This window comes from Crassostrea angulata, chromosome 9 (assembly GCF_025612915.1).
Source record: "Crassostrea angulata isolate pt1a10 chromosome 9, ASM2561291v2, whole genome shotgun sequence".
Lineage (NCBI taxonomy): Eukaryota > Metazoa > Mollusca > Bivalvia > Ostreida > Ostreidae > Magallana > Magallana angulata.
The window spans coordinates 1183264-1194081 of record NC_069119.1 but is presented as its reverse complement, the minus strand read 5'-3'; the positions used below and the strand labels follow the sequence as shown (position 1 = coordinate 1194081).

Here is a 10818-nt window from a genome sequence, read left to right as displayed (position 1 = left end):
ATCTTGAAATGATGTTTTTTTTTTACAAAATACATAACAGTCAAACACAATTACAAGTGCAAGTACTATATACATTTACATGAACATTCCATTGTTAAAATACATAAAACATAATGCAATACATATACATTGAAATAATGAACAATACTGATTTCATGCAGTAATAACAAACTTTATAAAAAACAACACAAGGAATTCAGAATGTAAATATTGGCACTTTCTTGAATGTATTCTATAATGTATAAGCACTTTTTGTGGAATTTCAGTTTTTTCCTGTGTGTCTGTCGATGTCGGAGCATATTTCCGGATTGGGCGAAACACTTTCTACACTCTGGGCATGCGTATGGCTTCTCCCCACTGTGGGTCCGCTCGTGCTTCATGCAGGTGGAGTAGTCCGCAAATGCACGGGTGCAGGTCCTGCACTTGTACGGTTTCTCACCTGTGTGAATCCGGAAGTGTGTGCGCAGAGTGGACTTCTGGATAAAGGCCTTGCCGCAGATGGAACATTTGTGAGGCCGGATGCCGGTGTTGGTAGCCATGTGATAGTTCAAGTTGGTGTTTCCTCTGTAGGTCTTCCCGCACACAGGACACTGGTGTTTGGTGGGTTTAATCTTGAAAGCAGATGACACAATTTCAGCAGACGACACGGTCTTGGCCTCTAAAATGTCACTCACAGGGTTTTGAACAACTATCCATGATGGACTCGTACACACACCAGATCATCAAAGTTAGAACATTCGTTTTTCATTCGGGATTCCTCAAAAAATTCCTGTTGCAATTGTTCAACGGCACTGGAGTTAGGAGAAACGGAGCCACTGGAATTGATGATGGCATTGTCGCTGAAGCTATGGCATCCACTGTCAAATTCCTCATCCATGAAATCAGAAGCCAGGTAGTCAACAGTGATGTTTTCAGAGAGTTTGGGTAATTCTGGCTAAATACAGTCAGTTTGAATGGTTGCTAGTGGCCTTCTTGAACTTCTAAGCTACATCATGGCAATTAAAGATATATTAGTTTTTACAATTAGTTTCAGAGTTAAACAAGTGTATGATGCAGAAAAATATGTAAAACTTAAAACCATTTTGCTCTGATATTCTCATAAATTCAAACATCATTTTGACTCTTGTATCAATAGAACATCCCCTGCACCTTAGGTGGTAAGATGTAATTAAGAAAAAAATCCCATATAAATATAAAACCATTAAATTTGGTTTATCATGAATATTCAAATAAAGATATTTAGTAGGTTAGATGTAATTAATAAAGGAGAAATTTCTTACAATTTTATAACATTTCATATTACATTAAGTAACAATATTATTAGCAAATACTATGATGGAAGGAATTTAAGGTAATCATACCTTTTCCTTTCTTTTAGAGACTGTTGTAAATAGTAATTGCAATTAAATGAAAAGATAATGACTAAATGATCAATTTATTATCTTTTTTGTAGCTTTGAAGAAATAATAAATCAAGAATACATGCATACAAATTGTTCCACGTCTTTTCATCGTGTTCACTGCAATAAAAGTTAAAAACAATGCCATCATTTTACCTGTTCTTTTTTTACCGTTCATTGAAAATATTCTCTGTATCCCTGTCAATTAACATGGACAATCATTTCACTTTCTCTTAATCATTGACAGTTAATACATTTATGTCTCGTCTTTCCATCATTCACAGACATTGTACACATTTTAGTTAAAGAGAATGCGAACTTCCTCTTTGAATTGCCTCCTCTTATCACCGGCTTTCTGGCAGTAGAAATCGACAGGTGCCCTCAGTCCTAGGTTGACCAGTAGATAGGTGTATTCCAGGTAAACGGCCTCCACCAGTGACACTGTAAACACACACAGATAGAAATAGACCACAGTGTAGGCATGCTTTCTATGAAACTAACTGCATGTGTATCTATAAACTATTAAAAGACAATTGCTATTATCTGTAAGTCTCTCTCTCTCTCTCTCTCTCTCTCTCTCTCTCTCTCTCTCTCTCTCTCTCTCTCTCTCTCTTGTTACAATATCTATGTATCAATAAAAAGAGAAAATGATGAATTTTTTTTACAAAGTAAAGAATAATGCAGCCATCAATTACGACTGTATTAGAGTGTATCTGGCTTTTAAAATATGAGAAATAAAAAATGATATAAAGGGGATTTTGACTCTAATTGCAATACACCTAAGCATTTTGAGCCTTTCTCTATGCATAAGCATGGATGTTCAAGTCAGGAATTTGTATGAATATTTCAACAGCAGAATGACTGATAGACCCAGCTGATAACTAGTAATTTTTATTGCAGATTGCAGAATATTATTTGGTGTTTTTTAAAACTTTTATAAAACACCAAGTACATGTATTTATGATGTTAATTGATAAATGGTACAAGTATGGATTTACATTTTTTTTTACACTGATATGACTTACTCAAGCACGTAAAATGGCGTTACACATAAACATACCACACATATTACATCTATTATAACATTCGTACCTGAGTCGACCTCTGCTATATCAGATCTTCTGATGCTGAGGCCAGCATTTTGCCGTCATGGCTGAAGCTCAGAGTTCTGACTGCCCCCTTAATCTGAAATCAGCACATCAAATGTCCATGACTCTGTTTTTTCAGTAATTGCAATAAAACAGAAATATCATTCGACCAAAAGTAAAAGATCCTTAATAAGTAGAGTTTATATGATAAAAAGATGGTTGCAATTCTTATTAATTCTTCTTAAGAAACAGAGACCAAATTTCATTCCTTATACCGGTGTTGTATAGCAGTTTTTCCCCCATAGTAGCTTCTCCCCCCGGAAAACCTACTATATAGTAGCTTTTCCCCCTGGGGGGAAAAGCTACTATATAGTAACTTTTCCCCCATAGTAGGGTTTCTCCCTCACGTTTTTGGTTCAGATTTTATAAAAAATATTGATGGAAATCCAGTAAGGATTAAAATTAATGTTTCTACACTCCCAGGTTGCATACATGTACAACTGCATTCATCTATAAAGGCTAAGTTTCGTTTTGCCGATTTATTATTTTTATAGACTATGCTGAAAATTGAACATGTGTATAATGGAATTACACATAAAACTTAATTTAGGTAATTAATTGGAAAAAAAATACTTGGTTTTACAAGTTATACACTTATATGCATAATTCTGTGTTCTGAAATTGTACTAAGCGAGAATGTTTTAAGAATTTTTTGATAAATCTATCAGACTGTCTGTCTGTTTTTGAAAATTTCATCCAGGCTAAACCTCTGTTTTAAAGAGATTTTGTTTCCAATGTTTCAGAGCCCAATTTTCAAAATCCAATTATAATGATTATAGTGCATACTCTTAAGGGTCCAATGTCTCATAAACTAGAGGAGACCATATCACCATATTTTCATAGTGGCAGTGGTTTACCACTTGTAGATGACTCTGATAATTTCAGCCCTCAGGGTAGGGGCCATTGATGTTTCAGGGCCCGATGTTAAAAACCCCATTATAATGATTGAATAGTGTTCTATAAGTGGGGATCTGAATCTCATATTCTAGAGATGACCACTTAACCATATTTTCACAGTGATAGTGTTATACCACTAGTAAATGACACTGAAAATGTTAGCCCCCATGCAGGGTAGGGGCCTTTATTTTTTTCGAGCCCGATGTTTGAAATCCAATTATAAAGAAATTTTTTTTTAGGGCCCCATATCTCAAAAACTAAAGATGACCACATAAACATATTTTTACGGTCATTTAAAAGTGAAAACATAATTTAAAAATACACAGTCGCTCATATATTTCCTTATCAAAATGATTGAAAATTACGATTCTGCTTTTCTTTTTTAAGAACTATATATAATATGATTTAAAGGACTAAGTGCAGTTTTATGCAATTTTTGCCCCCCCCCCCCCCCCAAATCAAAGTTTTAGAAAGAGCTTTAAAATAAGGTGAAAGATAGTTAAAATCATATTGAAAATAAAGGTGTAAAAGGTTATCACCACAATGACGTCTTAATGTAGAAATGACGTCATTAATATTGCATTATTTTGATAAATTGATGTTTTGTAGCAAATTATGGGTGTTTTCCGATGGTTTTTCGACTGGGAAACATCGAGCGCAGGCTTGCTCAAGTACCTTTTTTTAGTATAATATGTATAACTATCTGAAGAAAAACATATGTTAAAATCGCACTTGAGCAGACCTGCGCTCTATACTTCCGAATGCAAAATATAGAGCAAAAATGAGAATATCTTCATTTGTTTGCAAATTTGCGGGAATTAGGTCATTTAAGTGACGTCATAGATAAACAGCGAGTGCGCAATGATGACTAAAATCAAGATTAAAGTTATAGGCATCCTCTTTACAATGATTTGTGAAGAATTCATTTTCATACGATACTATTTAAAAATTGGTTGAAATCGGGGGCAGATATTTGACCATACCGCACATAGTCCTTTGGCCCCCATTATTCGCAATTTTTTAAAGTGTTTCGGGTACAGTAAAATGTTATGTTATTTTTTAGAAGAGCTGATTTAAAATATATTTTTTACCTATTCATTTGATTTATTTGCACTCACTTGCAGTATATTACGTCAGAAGTAACGCTATTACTACAGTTCAATCAAAATCGGTCAAAAATTGACATTTTTCTTATCCGTTTTCGTATGGGAAATATAGAGCGCATGCTTGAACAAATATATTTTTGTTACTTATTAGTCTTGGCTATATATATCTCTGATTAAAATATTTTGTTTGTTCAAGCATGCGCTCTATGTTTTCTGAAAGAAAAACTGCTTGAAAACAAGCTGTTTTATGCTAAAATTTCAAAAATGGCGGGAAAAGGTTGTCTTTACTATGTCATATTTCTTAAATGTGAGCACTTGAATCAAAATGAACATTATGTATAAACATCACATATATATCTGTACAAAGAAAAAAAAGAATTGAAGTAAAACGACGATGTTCATTTTAGGGGGCCATCTAAGGCGCCCATATCATATATATATAGTCCAAAGTTTACGAACAATTTTTTTAAAAAAGGTACGCAGGTAAATTCATTATTAAAACATTTAATCAATTCATAAGATGATTAATGATTTAATAAATAACTAGATAAATAAATCAATAAATCTTTTATTCATAAAAGGAGCAACCGAAAATCAAAAATATATAACCAACCAAAGCGCATACATATATACGACTTTTTTAACTTGTTAGTTGATTAGAAGACCAAGCTTATATTTTTTTAAAAAAATAGGTCAGCTCATCACAATAGATGTGTCGGTTTTTTGGGGGTTTGGTTTTTTTTTTAATTACCCTTGTTTCATTGTTCGAAGAAATAATATGGTACACAAGTAAATCTTTATTGCAAAAATATGAAACAAATAGTAATATACGATTTTTAGGTAAGTGAATCGTATATCTTGATTTATATGGCATCGTTTTCAAAATTGTATATTTATAAATCACGTTGCAAACTTAAAAGTAGAAAATTAGCAAATACTGAGTGTGAATATATACATAAGGTTAGTTCAGGCTCCATTTCACATTTTCCAAAGTAACCAGCAAAGATACCGACATTGTTCTGGTTGTGAAGAAATTTCCTTTTTTTAAACAAAATGTTAACATCATAAAATCTCGCGTTTCGTAAAAAATGTGCTAAAAAATATGAATATGCATAACTTTAAAACAAAATTGTAAACAATAAATTTTCACATGCTTATAATATTTAATTAATTAAAATACCCCTTACCCATGATTTAGAACCCCATCAATCAAAATAAAAATAAAACATTTCAGTTCTCATCATATCATTGCACCCTGTCTCCCGTTTGATATTTAGAAGAAGAAATATATAATTGTTTTTAAGATCGTCAATTCGAACGGTATTAATTTAAAATTGATAGCCTTTTGCACGAAGGGAGAAATACATTTCCACTTTTTATTCCCTTCCTCTACAAAATTAAGTCAAAATTGTACAGTTAGTTCCCTCGGAGAAGCTTATACAGAGATGGTAATACATTGGAAAATTAAAGTTCCAAACCAGCGTATTTTTACTCAAATGTGTTCTCACGTGTTCTTAACGTCGAAGTCGAAACTGTAGATAAGCATCGATTAGATGAAAAAGATTCGAGGTATTCCGAAATCCGTGTAAAAGGTGTTCCAAAAAGGTGTAAAAACAGGTGAAATAAACGATGATGACACATGAATGTTATGGAGGCGCGTGCCTTAGTTCATATTTGGGGTTAAAAAACCATGAAATACTATTTTATTCTATGTATTAATAAATGCCATAATTATCCTTTTTTATGAGAAATTGATATCATATCAAATATTGTAAATTATTGCCACGAATGGTCCACCATAGCATGGCCGGAATGTAAAAAAGGGGGAAAATCCACTATATAGTAGGTTTTCCGTGGGGGTAATCTGGCTATAAAAAGGGGGAAAGCCCACTCGGGGGGAAAAACTGCTATATAGCCATTTTTCCGGGGGGAAGAACTGCTATATAGCAATTTTTCCGGGGGGAAAGATGGCTAGGGGAAAAAGGCACTATATAACACCGGTATATGATTTCTTGGGCATGTTTTAACAATGTCATATAAAATGCATAAACTACATATTAAACTTGACATCAGTGAATCTTTATTAAGCTTTAGAATTAAAAAAGCTATAAATTTTCTAAATCTTATCATACATAAATATATATACAGAGACATTTTGCTGGTAGTAGATCTGAAATAACACCATTTTTAAAACAAGAAAAAAAGTTATCTGGAAAGTTTTTGAGACCATTATGAGTGTACATGTGTAGTTTCTATGCAACAAAATGTACAGTTTTTGTGTAGTGAATCATACATGTAATATACATGTATTGTGCACAACTCTTAATACGTGGAGAAGGTCCTAATACAGGCTAGCTCTGCTACGTCCAAAATACTGACCAAGGCGTCCGCACTACGTACCGGTGGCAAAGTACTTTCCCTTGGGGTCAAACTCGATACAGATACAGTTAGCAGGGTGAGCATTCAGGGTGTGCTGGAGTTTTAAATCTGGGTAGCTGTCAATGACAAGGTGTTCTATTTGCATACAGTTCAATGCATTTAAAATTACCAAATTGCTGCACAAGATATTGAGTAAAATAAATATGCACAATTAATATGAAAAACTTTGTATTACATTGAGCTGTAATAGCCATCAATTACCTAACCATTTGTTCACTAATGCTTCGTTATACTGCAATGTATCGTGCTCTATCTAATGATCTGTCTAAAACCTACCTCAGTATGTTTATGCTGCTTTGCCAACTCGTCAAGAAGAACAGGTCCCCCGCGGAGGTGTTAAAGAAGCATATGGCTAATATGCCGTCTTATTTTGACTGTTGTGTTCAAAATTGTGAAATTAAATAATTATTTTAAATAAGATCAAAAACTTAGTATTATCCTTTAAAATAGATGTCAGTGCAATAAAATCGGGTAGTACATCACTGCCACATTGGTGCATTATCACGTGACAACTATAAATAGCTTACGTATATTCCTTAACATAAAATGAGATAGAACAACACTACCCCGCGGTGTCCAAAATAAAATAAACATACCAAGTGAAGGCAAAACATCTCAGTTTAATCAAAACCGCTGCTAGAATCCTATGTTTTTCCTTATTAAAAAGTTATTCATCCGGTTCTCGTAAAACCTTCCCAACTTTTATAAAGTTTGTACGGAAAACGGCAAATTGCATTAAAACAACACACACCATGGGATTCTAGCAGCACTTTTCAAATTAAGCATTGATCAAACTAGCGATACGTATACAATTTCAAGTTCAATATACACGGGGTAGTGTTGTTCTAGTCGGATTTTTATATCGTAAACAACGACAGAGGAAAGCCTGGCCGAGAAATAAAAGCAAATTTACATACCTTTTAGCGAATGATTGATAAAACTAACATCTCCCCCAGTATCCTTATGTTCAATTCTCAATAAATCACACCACAATACTTTATTAGAGTTCTTAGATTAGTTATATTTTGAATATGTTTACAATGCTTTCCGATCAAATTCACACGACATTCAACTTTTAGTCATGACGTCATCAATGTGTAAATCTACGTAATACAAACTAATTTCTGGCAAAAATTGTCTTCAGTATCTTTTATTTGTTTTTGGTCTACGTTTCGTTGCTTATATATTTGAATATGTACATAATAACTTAGATTTGTGATTTCACGGAATTACATGTAACTCAGATTCCATATGCTTCCTTAACACCCCCGCGGGCCGTCATTGTTCCAAGAGATCTCATTGACCTCAAATTTAAACTGTTCCTTGGCCTTTGACCTGTGACTTCTGACATCAATAAAAGTAATAAGGTCATCCTTGTTGCCCACAGCTATAGTGCTGCCATCTGGTGACCAGCAGATGTTTATGTTTTCACCTTTAATTTTGATTTAGAGTTAATGTATAACAACAGTATCAAAAATGGAATTTCACTCATATTTATAGATTTGTCCAAAAGTCCCTGTACATTTATATTAACCATGTTAAAAGCTGTTTTATCTCAAAGTAAGGATTGACAGTTTCTGCAGCTCAATTATTCCTGGATCACAGAATCAACCGTTGTTTTACCTTTAGTATTGACAGTGGCCACGGAACAATTGATCCTGGCGTCCCAGATTCGTATTGTCTTGTCTCAACTAGCTGTCACCAACTGATCTAAATTCTTTGGATGCCAACACAGCTGGTCAACACTGTCGCTATGTCCACGAAATGTGCAATCTTTAACCTAAAGAGTTTGTAGACAGATCCAAAAATAATTGTCAGACTAATCAATGTTTAAAAAAATAAAAAGGTGGTATGGGACATCTGTCAATATCAATGTGGATAAAAATATATTATAATTCTAAAAAGAATACTTTCACCAGCTTAGAATTTTAAAATAGCTTTTGAAAATACATTGTATTCGGAGAGGTAAAAAATGTAACACACCCAGCGGGATATGAAATCATGACTTACAGATTTGTAGTAAACCATCTAAACCACTGAGCTACGCTGTTAGGTGACAATATTCGGAAAGGAATTACTTATATAATTACACTTCATTTTATTGTTTATTTCAATAAACAATACGTCATAATATGGAGGTGTCCCATACAACCTTAATTTAAATAGTTTAGAAGCATGAACAGATCTTTAAGTTGTTTTCCAACATTAACTTTGAGCATGATATATCCTCGTATATAATTGACATCATGCTAAAACAACCCGATACAGCTTCAGAAATTACGTTTTCAACGATAAAGATAAAAAGGCAGTATATTTGTAAAACGGATATACATGTATTTGAGTTTTTGTGACCTTACTATCTCAAAATGACAAAAATTATTAAGTTGATTTTTATGTTATACTATGCAACAAGCATGTCAAAATAAAACAAAACATCCTCATTAAAAAAGAATATAGGCCTATTGGTATCACTACAAGATTAAATTTTACTAATATATTCTTACCAAAAATGCACAACTTTAGATACAGATTCAAATTTCAAAACGAATTTCTGGGAAAAATCCCCTTGACATCTTTTTAAACAACACTTCATTTACAATTTTCTAGCAAAACACACACGAGCATCCCGCAAGGCGTGAGACTTTGTTTACCTCGGAAGTTACACATGTGCTTAAAAATCAAGCTCAGGCCATTTCACCCCCCTCCGGAAACAACATGCATCAAAATTAAATTAAATAACCTCGATTTATTACAAAACTGTGATAGTTAGACCTCTTCCACATTGCTTTTCATCTCATTAAAAAATCAGCTCCTGTGAAGAGCGGAAACGCCCCAAATTCAAAGGGGAATTCCGGAATTACTTTGCCTCAGCCATGTTTTGACGTGAACTTTCAGTGAAATACTGAATTATGACACCTAAGAATTTATCTTTTACAGTGCAACACTCCAGCTCCAGCCTACCATTCGGTCTCTGTCATTGTCTAGCTGGAAAACGCTGACAGGTTTGTCAAAGGACCCCGAGGCCAGGCGCCGTCCATCACAGCTCCACGCCACGGAGTGAACTTTGGAGTCGTGCGCCGTATGCTCTCGTATTCTCTTGTTTTGCTGAAAATGATTTCGCATGTTTTCAATGTAAGTCGCCATCTTTTGATTTTGTAGAATAAAAACCTACCGAGTGGATTGAAAAGTTCCAGAAACCAGAGGCCCACGTGATATATCGCTGACTTAACAATTTCTAATGAAAGTCTTGCTGAAGTCTTTCCGTTGTTTTAATTTCTTTATAATTACTGTGTTTCAGATTCTAAAGTCATCAATTCTGGCACTATTCAAAATACTTTTAGTATTACATGTACTAGAACAGATAATTAGACAAAATTGCAACTGTATTTAATTTCAAAAATAATCTGTTTTCTATCATTAAATTATCATGATTTTATAAATGCTTTATTTAATATGGGTAATGCAAATTTGCATAATGTTGATAATTTTTTTCCATTTTTGTTGCAAGTTAGACATAACTTCTGGTTTGTAGATTTCTGATAAGTCTAGCCCCCCCCCCCCCCCTCCCCCTATCAATTTGCTTCCATCGTGATTGAAGTATGTTTACACTGACTTCTGTGCTGTATGCAAGAATCAGATAGACTTATGTTATTTTGTTGTATTGGAAGTCTCCACTCCAATAATTGTTTGGTGATAATAAGAATGCATCTGTTTATAGCATGCCAAATTCACAAACATGAGCTAACTATAATTAACAACTCTTAACTCTATGTTTAGCTCATGTTAAGAGTTGTTAATTATAGTTTCACAAATCGTGAAACTACATTTA

At 33.7% G+C, this 10818-nt stretch overlaps 2 pseudogenes; both read right to left on the bottom strand.

Annotated features, from left to right (window-relative positions):
- Positions 1–376: 376 nt before the first annotated feature.
- LOC128162598 (zinc finger protein 253-like) lies at positions 377–877 on the bottom strand (annotated as a pseudogene).
- A 759-nt stretch (positions 878–1636) lies between these two features.
- On the bottom strand, positions 1637–10133 carry LOC128163197 (THO complex subunit 3-like; annotated as a pseudogene).
- Between the last annotated feature and the right edge of the window lie 685 nt (positions 10134–10818).